The following is a 13,090-nucleotide window of genomic DNA, read 5'->3' on the forward strand; positions in this document are numbered from 1 at the left end:
AAGTCTTTTTCAAAAAACATCTGGAAAAGAGATGTTAACTGAACAGAAGCTGGAGGTGAACTTCAAGATTCCCAGGATCTTCACATAAATAAGCCCAACCAGAAGCACTCACTGAAATCAGGAGATTGCAAACCAGAGTCCCAGAGATCAGAGGTCCTCAAAGTACGCATGAGGGAGCCCCTGAGAGAGATCGACTTCCTTCTAAACTCTGCTGGCTCTGACGGCACAAAATCAGGCACAACAGTTCTAGACAAAGCTAATGCAAGGAAGAGATGCTCCCCGTGGGTTTCTGTGCCCCTATCCCCTAAGAGAACTGCAAACAGCAGCCCGACAGCAGAGAAGGAAATGAGAAAGAAAGAGGGGCAAAACCAATATTCTTTCCTCAAGGGAGGTTTTCCCCAGAGGATGAGGGAGTAGTTTTACCTTTAAATGGAGTTGTAAGCTTAATTATTATATGTAATGCATAATAATATATGCCCTACATATATATATATATATATATATATCTTACATGTGATGTATGATTATATAAGATAACCAAGTAGATATTGTGACAATGTGACTATATTACTAACAATATTACCTAGGAAAGAACAGATAAGTCACAGACTAGGGATTGAAGGAGAAGTTCTCTTACCTAATATATTTTTTAATTTAACATATTACATAAATGTAATATTTATGGGATACTGTGTAATATTTCAATACAATATGAAATGATGAAATCAGGGTAATTACCATATCTATCACTTCAAAACATTTATCATTTCTTTGTGTTAAAAAACATTCTAAATCTTCTCTTCTAGCTATTTAAGCATGTACAATAAATTATTATAACTGCAGTTAACCTGCAGTGGTATATAATACTAGGATGTAATTTTCATATCTAGCTATAATTTTATATCTATCAACCAATCTATTTCCAGCTTTTCCTTCCCCTACCCTCTCCTGCTTCTTGTATCCAGTATTCTACTTTCTACTCTGTGATCAAATTTTATTAGGTTTCACATATGACTGAGAACATGTGGTATTTATCTTTCTGTGCCTGATTGATTTCACTTAAGGTAACAGCCTCCAGACTTACTCATGTTGCAACAAATGAAAGAATTTCATTTTTTAAATGGCTGATTAATATTCCATTGTGTATATATACCACAGTTCCTTTATCCATTTATCCACTGATGGAAACTTAGGTTGATTACATATTTTAGTTATTGTGAATAGTGCTGCAATAAACATGAGAGTACAAATATTTCTTTGACATACTGATTTCCCTTTCTGAGGATGTGTATCCAGCAGTGGGATTGCTGAATCATACAATAGTTCTACTTTTTATTTTTTGAGGAGGAAATGACATACTGCTTTTCATCATGGCTGTACTAATTTATATTCCCAACAGCACTGTATAAGAGTTCCTTTTTCCTCATGCCTGAAATCCCAGCACTTTGGGAGGTCAAGGCAGAAAAATAAAAAAAATAAAAGAATTAAAAAAAGAAGGGTTTCTTTTTCCTTGCATAATTGCCAGCATTTGTTATTTTTTTTTAATCATTTTGATAATAGCCCTTCTAATTAGGGTGACATATCTCACTGTGGTTTTGATTTGCCTTTTCCTGGTGGTCAGCAATGTTGAGCATTTTTCAATATATTTGTCGGCCATCATATGCCTTCTTTTGAAAAATGTCTGTTCAGATTATCTGTACATCTTTTAACTAGAATGTTTCTTTTTTTCATTTTTGTTGAGTTGTTTGAGGTCCTTGTATATTCTGGGTATCCTTTGTCAGATAAATAGTTTGAAAATATTTTCTCCCTTTTGTGACGTGTCTGATGACTTTGTTTGTTTGTTTGTTTGTTTTGTTTGTTTCATTTTGTTTTGCATTGCTATACAGAAGCTTTTTAGTTTGGTGTAATCCCCATTTGTGTATATTTAATTTGGTTGCCTAAGCTTCTAAGATCTTTTTCATAAAATCTTTGCCCAGACCAATGGCCTGAAGTGTTTCTCACATGTATTCTTCTAATTGTTTAATAGTTTTAGGACTTGCATTTAAGTCTTTAACCCATTTTGAGTTGATTTTTGTATATGGCTAGAGATATAAGTTTAGTTTCATTCTTCCTCATATGAATATCAGTTTTTTTCACCACTATTTATTGAAGAGGATTATCTTTTTCCCAATTTATGTCCTAGGCATCTTTATCAAAAATCAGTTAGCTGTAAATACAGTAAGTTCTCACAGTATTGTCAATGGGGTCTGAAAACCCGTGACTTTAAATGAAGCAGCATACTGCAGGTCCTTGGATAATGTTGTTTGATTCAATGTCATTTTGCTATAACATTGATGAGAAAAGAAATGATTTTCTTACACATCATTTTTCTTACAGCCACAGTTTCCAAGAATGAATTATCGATGGTAAGTGAGGACTTACCACACATGGATTTATTTATGGGTTCTCTATTCTGTTCTATTGATTTATCTGTCAGTCTTTATGACAGTATCATACTGTTTTAGTTACTATAACTTGGTAGTATAATTTGAAGTCAGGTAATGTGATTCTTCCAATTTGTTTGTTTTTTTTTTCAGGATGTTTTTGGCTATTCAGGCCTTCTGTGGTTCCACACAAATTTTAGGATTTTTTTTCTATATCTGTGAAGAATGTTATTGGTATTTTGATAGGATTGCATTGAATCTACAGATTTGGGGGTTTAGTACAATAATTTTAACAATATTTATTCTTCCAATTCATGAACATGGGATGTCTTTCCATATTTGTGTGGGTCTGTACAATTTCTTTTATCAATATTTTAAGTTTTTTTATTATAGAGATTTTTTATCTTCTTTGTTGAATTTATTCCTAGGTGTCTTTTGTAGCTATTGTAAATTGGATTGTTTTCTTGATTTCTTTTTCATACAGTACACTGTTAGTATATAGAAACATTATTGATTTTTATTTGTTTTAACTTTTAAATTCAGGGGTACATGTGTAAGTTTGTTATACAGGTAAATTTGTGTCATGGAGGTTTTTTATACAGATTACTTCAACACACACGTATTAGGCCCTAGTACTCATTAGTTATTTTTTCTGATCCTCTTCCTCCTCTCGCCTTCCACAGTCCAGTAGACGCCAATGTCTGTTGTTCCCCTCTATGTATCTATGTGTTCTCATCTTTTAGCTCCCACTTATAAATGAGAGCATATGGTATTTGGTTTTCTGTTTCTGTATTAGTTTACTAAGGATAATGGTCTCCAGCTCCACCCATGTTCTTGCAAAGGACATAATCTTGTTCTTTTTTATGGCTGCATAGTATTCCATGGTGTATATGTATCACATTTTCTTTAACCAGTCTACCACTGATGGGCATGTAGGTTGATTTCATGTCTTTGCTATGGTGAATAGTGCTGCAGTGAACATACACATGTATGTATCTTTGTGACAGAAAAATTTATATTTCTTTGGGTATATACCCAGTAATGGGATGACTCATTCAAATGGTATTTCTGTCTTTAGGTCTTTGAAGAATTGTCACACTGTTTCCCACAATGGTTGAACTAATTTACATTCCCACCAACAGTGTGGAAGTGTAAATTTCTCCAAAACCTCAGCAGCTTCTATTATTTTTTTACTTTTTAGTAATAGCCATTCTGACTGGTGTGAGATGGTGTCTCATTGTAATTTTGATTTGCACTTCTCAAATGATCAGTAATATTGAAAGTTTTCTTTTCATATGCTTGTTGGTCACGTATTTGTCTTCTTTTGAAAAGTGTCCATTCATGTCTTTTCCCAACTTTTTAATAGGGTTATTTATATTTTCATTTAAAATTGGTTAAGTTCTTTACATATGTTGGATATTAGACCTTTGTCATATGTATAGTTTTCCAAAATTCTCTCCCATTTTGTAGAATATCTGTTTAATCTGTTGATAGATTCTTTTGTAGTGCAGAAGCACTTCAGTTTAATTAGATTCCATGTTTCAATTTTTGCTTTTGTTGCAATTGCTTTTGACATTTTTGTCATGAAATCTCTGCTCAGTCCTAGGTTCACAATTGTATTGCCTAGATTGTCCTCCAGAGTTTACATAGTTTTGGGTTTTACACTTAAGTTTTTAAGCCATCTTGAGTTATTATTTTGTATATGATGTAAGAAAGATTCAGTTTTAATCTGCATATGGCTAGCTAGTTGTGCCAGTACCGTTTATTGTATAGAGACTTATTTCTCTATTGCTTGGTTTTTGTCAGCTTTGTGGAAGATCAGATAGTTGTAGATGTGTGGTTTTATTTCTGGGCTCTTTATTTTGTTCCATTGGTCTGTGTGTCTCATTTGTGTACCAGTACCATGCTGTTTTGATTACTATAGCTTTGTAGTATACATTGAAGTTGGGTAGCATAATATCTCCAGTTTTGTTCTTTTTTGCTCAGGATTATCTGGGCTATTCAGGCTATTTTTGGCTTCATATGAATTTTAAAATAGTTTTTTCTAGTTCTGCGAAGAATGTTATTGGTAAATTTATAGGAATAACATTGAATCTATGAATTGTTTTGGGCAGTATGACCATTTTAACAATATTGATTCTTCCTATCCATGAGCATGGAATACTTTTCCATTTGTTTGTGTCATCCCTGATTTCTTTGAGTAGTGTTTTGTAGAGATCTTTTAACCCCCTAGTTAGCTGTATTCCCAGGTAATTTATTCTTTTTGTGGCAATTGTAAATGGGACTGCATTTCTGATTTGGCTCTCAGCTTGACTGTTGGTGTATAGGAATGAATGCTAGTGATTTTTGTATGTTAATTATTTTGGCCTAGACTTTGCTGAAGTTGTTTATCAGTTCAAGGAGCTTTTGGACTGACACTATGGGGTTTTCTAGATCAAATTATGTAATCTGAAAACAGAGATAGTTTGACTTCCTCTCTTCCTATTTGGACACATTTTGTTTCTTTTTCTTGCCTCATTGCTCTGTCCAGGACTTCCAAAACTATATTGAATAGGAGTAGTGAGAGAGAACATCCTTGTCTTATGATAGTTTTCAAGGGGAATGCTTCCAGCTTTTGCCCAGTCAGTATGATATTGGCTGTAGGTTTGTCATAGATGGCTCTTATTATTTTAAGATACATTCTTTCAATACCTAGCTTATTGAGAGTTTTTAACATGAAAGGATATGGAATTTTATCAAAGCTTTTTCTGCATCTGTTGAGATAATCATATGGTTTTTGTCTTTAGTTTGGATTATGTGATGAATCATGTTTATTGATTTACATAGGTTATACCAGCATTGCATCCCAGGGATAAAGTCTACTTGATCATGGTGTATAAGGTTTTGATGTGCTGCTAATTTCAATTTGTAGGTATTTTGTTGATAATTTTTGAATCAATGTTTATCAAGGGTATTGGCCTAAAGTTTTCTTCTTTTGTTGTGTCTCTGCCAGGTTTTGCTATCAGAAGCATGCTGGTCTCATAGAATGAGTTAAGAAGGAATCCCTCTTCCTCAACTTTCTGGAGTAGTTTCAGCGGGAATGCTACCAGTTCTTCTTTGTATATCTGTAGAATTCAGCCATGAATCCGTCTGGTCCTCAGCTTTTTTTGGTTGTTAGGCTATTGATTACTGATTGTATTTCAGAGCTTTTGAGTGGTCCATTCAGGGATTTAATTTCTTCCTGGCTCAATCTTGGGTGGGTGTATGTGTCCAGGAATTTATCTATTTTTTCTAGATTTTCCAGTTTATGTGCATAGTGATGTTCATAATATTTTCTGATGTTTATTTGTATTTCTATGAGGTCATTGGTGATATCTCCTTTATCACTTCTGTGTTTATTTAGAGATTTTTTTTCTTCTTTATTGGTCTAGCTAGCTGCCTATTTTAATATTTCTTTCAAAAAACAAATTCCTGGATTTATCTTTTGAATGGTTTTTTTGTGTCTTAATCTCCTTCACTTTGGTTCTAATTTTGATTATTTCTTATCTTGTGCTAGCTTTGGGATTGGTTTGCTCTTGTTCTCTATTTTTTCTTTCTTTTTTTTTTTTTTTTTTTCTTTCTTTTTTTTTTTTTTAAGAGTAATGTTAGGTTTTTAAGTCAAGATCTTTTAACTTTTTGATGTGGGCATTTAATGCCATAAATTTCCCACTTCCCACTGCCTTAGCTGTGTCCCAGAGATTCTGGTGTGTTGTATCTTTCTTCTCATTAGAGAAACACTACTGATTTTTGTACTTTGATTTTGTATCCTGCAACTTTACTGAATTTGTTTACAGGTATTGATCGACTTACCACCTATGCAACTTAAGACCATTCGACTTTATGACCACAATCACTAGCCATGACTGCTCCGCATCTGGCAGCGCAAACGTTGCCCAGCTGGGCGTACGACAGTGCGGACCAGCTTCCGGCAGCACTACCATCTCTGCGTGCACCATTTCAACTGTACATATAGCCTATGCAACTTATGACCAAATCATGTTACGACAGGTCCGCGATCCTGACCGTGGTCGTAAGTCGAGCACTAGCTATATTAGTTGTAAGAATTATTTGATAGAGTCTTTAGGGTTTTCTATATAGAAGATCATGCCATCTGCAAATAGGAACAAGTTGACATATTTCTTTTTTTATTTGGATGACATTTGTTACTTTCTCTTGCCTAATTGTTCTTGCTAGGACTTATGATACTGTTAAATTTTATCAAATGCTTTTTCTGCATGTATTAAGGTAATTATTTGGTTTTTGTTCTTCATTCTGTTGATGTGGTGTATCACATTTATTAATTTGCATATGTTGAGCTATCCTTGCATTCATGGGATAAATTCAACTTGAGCCTGGTGTATAATATTTTGGATGTGCTGTTGGATTTTGTTTTCTAGTATTTTGTTTCAGATTTTGCATCTATGCTCATCAGAGACATTGGCTTAATTTTGTTTAGTTTTCTGTTGCTGTTGTGTCCTTGTCTGGTTTCTATATTGGAATAATGGCTACATAGAATAAGTTTAGAGGAATTATTCCTCCTTTGATATTTTTGAATAGTTTCAAAAGAATTGATGTTCGTTATTTAAATGTTTGGTAGAATTCAGTATTGAAATCATTCAGTCCTGGGTTCTTTTTTATTAAACTTTCTACTATTGATTCAATCTCATCACTCATTATTTGTTTCTTTGGGTTTTCTATTTCTACCTGGTTAAATCCTGATAGGTTATATATGCCTAGGAATATATCTATTGCCTCAAGGTTTTCAACTTTGTTGGCTTACGTGTGTTTGTAATAGCCTGTAATTATCTGTCTAGCTAATGAGTTGTCAATTTTGTTTGTTTTTTCAAAAAACTAACTTTTAGTTTAATTTGCATCTTGTATATTTTTAGTTCCATTTTGTTTATTTTTGCTATAATTTTTATTTTTTCTTTTCTTCTACTAATTTTGGATTTATTTTGCTTTTGCTTTTCTTGTTCCTTAAGGCACATCATTTGGTTGTTTATTTGAAATCTTTCTACTTTGATACAGGTGTTTATTGTTATAAACTTTCTTCTAGGTAATACTTTCACTGAGTCCCAAAGATTTGGGTATGTTTATTTCTATTTACATTTGTTACAAAAATATTAATTTCCTTATTAATTTTTTCCTTGACCCCTTGTTCATTTGAGGACATGTTGTTTAATTTGTATGTATTTGTACTTTAAAAAAAATCCTTTTGTTATTGATATCTAGTTTTATTCCATTGTAGTTATCAAAAATACTTGATATGATTTTAATATTTAAAATTTGTTGCCACTTGTTTTGTGGCCTAACATATTATCTATCTTGAAAATGTTCCATGTTTGAGGAAAACAATGTGTACTCTGCAGTTATTGAACAAAATACTTTATTTTTTTATTTTTTAATTATTTTTTAATCTTTTTAATTTTTTTTAAGGCTAATAGAGTGAAACAGTGGGATTGGAGATAAAACAAAGAAATCTGTAACTAGTTGTGATCAATTAGTTGTAAACACCACTGCACTCGGACCAGCCAAACAAAATACTTTATAAGTATCTTTTAGGTCCATTTGGTCTGTAGTGCAATTTAAATTCAATATTTCTTTGTTCATTCTCCATCTAGAAGATCTGCCTAATGCTGAGATTGAGGTGTTGAAGTCCTCAGATTTATTTTACTAGATTCTACTTGTCCCTTCAGATTTAATAATATTTGCTGTATATATCTGGGCACTCCTGAGTGGAGTACCTATGTATTTATAACTGTTATATTTTCTTGTTGAATTGACCCCTTGATCATTATATAATTACCTTCTTTGTCTCCTTTCACAATTTTTAACTTAAAGCCTAGTTTATTTGATATAAAAATAGCTACTCTTTCTCACTTTTGTCCTCCTTTTAAATGGAATATGTGTTTTTAAATTTATTCACTTCCAGTCTGCATGTGTCTTTACAGATGAAGTAAGTTTCTTATAAGTAGTATGTAGTTGGATCTTATTTATTTCTGTTCAGTTAGTATATCTTTAATTGAAGTACTTAATCTATTACATTTAAGGTTATTAATGATAGGTGATGACTCACCTGTCATTTTGTTATTTGTTTTCTGGCCCTTTTGTCTATCCTTGTATTTTGTATAACTTTTTATTTTGGTTCATTTCTGTAGTCTTATTTTTTGTCTTTCACCTATGTGTATCCACTCTACCAGTAAGTTTATTTATTTGCATGTTTTATCATTATAGTCATCATCTTTTCACTTCTACATGTTGGACTCCCTTAAGCATTTCTTAAAAGACTAGCCTAGTAGTTATGAATTCCCTCAGATTTTGCTTGTCTAGGAAAAAAATTGTTTCTCCTTCATATCTGAAGGATAACTTTGCTGGATGTAGTATTCTTGATTGGCAGGGTATTTTTTTTTCTTTTATCCTATTGAATATCTCATCCATTTTCTCTGGCCTATAAGGTTTCTGCTGAGAAATATCTTTTTAGTCTAAAAGATGTTCTTATATGTGGCTTGAGACTTTTCTGTTGCTGCTTTTCAAAATCTCTCCCTTTAACTTTTTAACAAAACTTTTAAAGAATTTATTATACTTATTTTCAAGGACCTTAATGACATTAGTGTCCTTACAACTCATAATGTGGCTTTACCACTGCCAGGTTTTTCTAAATATCTTTGACTTTTGACAGTTTGATGGTAATGGATCTAGGAAAGAAACTTTTGAGGCTGAATCTATTAAATCTGTTTGGAGACCTTTGAGCCTCCTGGGCCTGGATACCTATGTCCATCCAATGCCTTGGGATATGTTCAGGGTTTTTTTTTTTTTTGTAATGGTGCCCATCAGTCCTGGGGCCTTTTTTCATTCTTTTTTATTCTTTTTTCTTTATTGTCTTGTTATTTCAAAAGATATCTTTGAATTCAGAAGGTTTTTCTTCTGCTCCAATTTGTTGTTGAAGGTTTAATTACATTTTCATTTCATCCATTGACTACTTCAACTCTAAGTTTACCATTTGTTTGTGTGTGTGTGTGTGTGTGATATCTATCTCTTCATTAAATTTCTCATACAAATCATAAATTGTTTTTCTGATTTTGTTGAATTACCTACCTATATTCTTTTGTATTTCACTGAGTTTTTTTTAAATAATTACTTCAACTTTCTTTTCAGAAAACAAAGATTTTCTTTTTGGGAGGCATCTATTACTAGAGGATTATTGTGTTCTTTTGGGATGTAATGATTTCTTGCTTTTCCTTTTTTCTTTTCTTTTTTTGTCTCTACATGGTTATCTGTGTGTTTATGGAAGAGTCACCTCTTCCAATCTTATAGAATGGCTTTTGTAAAGAAATTTCCCAAAAGTGTATCCTGTAGTGTTGCTTGAGTAGGGTGATTCAGTTTTGGTTGTGGATGAATGTAGCAGTATAGCCTCAATGTGATTTCTTCAGCTTTAATCAGTGTCAGTGGTATCTGTGAGTACCTCAGTGGCCTAGACTGAAAGTGTTTGTGGAGGCAGTGGCCCAGTTTTTCTGGGGGCAGTGGAAACCAGGTATGGCTCCTCAAGTCCTGGGGAACTGTGCATAAGGTATGGCAGCTTCACCAGATGAGGGTGGCAAACTGAATAGTAAATGAATAGTTTGAGACATGAACTGTTTCTTCCTAGTCAATTTCATATTTATATTAAATTTTAAAAAAGGAGCAAAGGACACACAGAAAGAACTTCTTTAATATTAGTAAAAATAATGTTGATTAACATTTCTAAAAATGTATTTAAAAACTGGCATGGACTTATGTCTTCATAATTTAGCACGCACTTAATATGTATTTCCTAAGGGCCAAGTACTGAGCTTGGCATAAGTGGGACCCAGATTTAGATGTTCTTTATACTCATTGAGTATATATTTGTTCTAAAAACATTTATTTTAAGTTCAATGGTACATGAGCAGGTTTGTTACATAGGTAAACTGTGCGTCACAGGGGTATTATGTACAGCTTGTTTTGTCACTAAGGTAATAAGATAGTACTTTATAGGTAGTTTTTCAAACCTTTCTCTCCTCCCATCCTACACCCTCAAGTAGGGCCTTGTATCTGTTGTTCCCTTCTTTGTGTTCATGAATTCTCATGTTTAGCTCCCACTTATAAGTGAGAGCGAAGTGAATACGCTTTACAGTAGCATTCCTCTTCTTTTTGATACCAGGGGATGGCTTCATGGAAGACAGTTTTTCCATGGACAGGGGCATGATGGTGTGCCAGATGATTTCAGCATGGAACTGTTCCACCTCAGATCATCAGGCATTAGTTAGATTCTCATAAGGAGCATGCAACCTAGCTCCCTTGCATACGCAGTTCACAATAGGGTTCACACTCTTATCAGAATCTAATGCCACTGCTGATCTGACAGGAGGCAGAGCTCAGGAGGTAACCGTCATGCACCTCCTACCGTGTAGCCCGGTTTCTAACGGGTCATGAACTAGTATCAGTTTGTAGCCCAAGAGATGGGGACTCCTGCTTTAGGAGACATATAGAATGAATACATTCTATATGAATACATATGAATGAATACATATGAACAATGAATACATATGAATACATTTGTGAATAGATAAAGAAGAAAATATTACATGATGATAAAAGTTGGATTAATGTCAAAATTAGTATCTACTTTAAAATATTCAATTAAAATGTTAACATCTACAGCTCATAGTGATTCTATGGAAAGACACTTTATAATAATATTTAAAAATATATGGCAAATGTTAGTTTGAATCTTAATAAATACAATATTCAAAATTTTTTCATAAGAAAGAACTAATAAAATAACTGGGAAACCAATAACAAAATGTCAATAGCAAGTCCTTACCTATCAATAATCACATTAGATATAAGTGGAGTGTAGTTTCCAATCAAAAGGCATACAGTGGATAAGTGGATGAGAATAAGACACAACTATATGCTGCCTCACTTTATCTGTAAGGACACAAATAGACTAAAAATAAAAATATAGAAAAAGATATTCCATGAAAATGGAAAATAAAGAAGGATAGTAGTTAAATTTATAGATTACAGGGCAAAAACTATAAAAATAAGCAAAGAATGTCATTATATCATAATAAAGGGGTCAGTTTAACAAGAGACTATAACAATTGTAAATATACATGCACTCAATAATTTAGCAAGACTTAAAAAAAGATAAAATATCCTAATAAATATAACTGATATGACAAAGGAGACATTACAACTGATATCATAAAAATTCAAAGTATAATTATAGACTATTATTAACAACTATATGCCAATAAATTGGAAAACCTATAAGAAATGGATACATTTCTAAACAAGAACAACCTAACAAGATTGAACCATGAAGAAACCCAAAACCTGAATAGACCAATATAAATAATGATACAGAAGCAATAATAAAAAGTCACCCAACAAAAAAGGAATAGGACTTGATGGTTTCACTGTTAAATTCCAGAAGTATTTAAGGAACACTAATTCTATCCAAATTATTCCAAAAAATCAAGGATAAGAATACTTCCAAACTTATTCTACAAGGCTAATGTTACCTTGCAACAAAACCAGGCAAAGACACACCAAAAGAAAGAAAACTACAGGCCAATGTATCTGATCAATACAGATGCAAAAATCCTCAACAACAACAAAAAAAAAACAGCAAAATAAATTCAACTACATGTAAAAAAGATCATTCATCATGATCAAGAGGAAACTATCCCTGAGATGCAAGTGTGCTTCAACATATGCAAATCCATAAATGTAATATCAACAAAATAAAAAACAAAAATCATATCATCACTTCAACTGATGCTGAAAAAAAATATTCAATAAAATTTAACATATCTTCATGATAAAAACTCTCAAAAAACCCTATAGAAGGAACACTCCTCAACACAACAAAAGCCATATACAGTAAACCCACAGCTAGTATCATATCGAACAGGGAAAACCTGAGGCCTTTTCTCTGTGATCTGGAAGAAGAAAAGGATGCTTACTTTCACCACTTTTCTTCAGCTTGTACTGGCCAGAGCAACTAGACAAGAGAAAGAAACAAAGGGCATCCAAATTAGAAAGGAAGAAGCCAAATTATTCTTGTTCGGAGTTGATAAGGTCTTATATTTTAGAAAACCTAAAGAACTCCACCAACCAGGAGACTTTTAAAACATATTAACAAATTCAGTAAAGTTGCAGGAAACAGAATCAATATACAAAAATCAGTAACATTTTATTCATCAACAGCAAAGAATTTGAAAACAAGAAAGTAATTCCATTTACAATAGCTACAAATAAAATAAATATACAGAAATAGAATTAACTAAAGAAATAAAAGATTTCTAAAATTAAAACTCTAAAATAAAATGTTACAGAAAGCAATTGGAGAAATTATAGAAGAATGGAAGGATAGTCCATGCTTATGAATTGAAAGAATCAATTAACCATATTGCCCAAAGCAATCTACAGATTCAATGCAGTCCTTATCAAAATACCCAGAATACCCATGATGTTCTTCATAAAACTAGAAAAAAATAATCTTAAAATTTATATAAAACCAGAAAGAAAAATCAGAATAGCCAATACCATTCCGAATATTAGAAAGAAAACTGGAGGAATCACATTATTTGACTTCAAATCATACTACAAAGTGATGGTAA

Source organism: Cebus imitator, unplaced genomic scaffold (assembly GCF_001604975.1).
Source record: "Cebus imitator isolate Cc_AM_T3 unplaced genomic scaffold, Cebus_imitator-1.0 Scaffold204, whole genome shotgun sequence".
NCBI lineage: Eukaryota > Metazoa > Chordata > Mammalia > Primates > Cebidae > Cebus > Cebus imitator.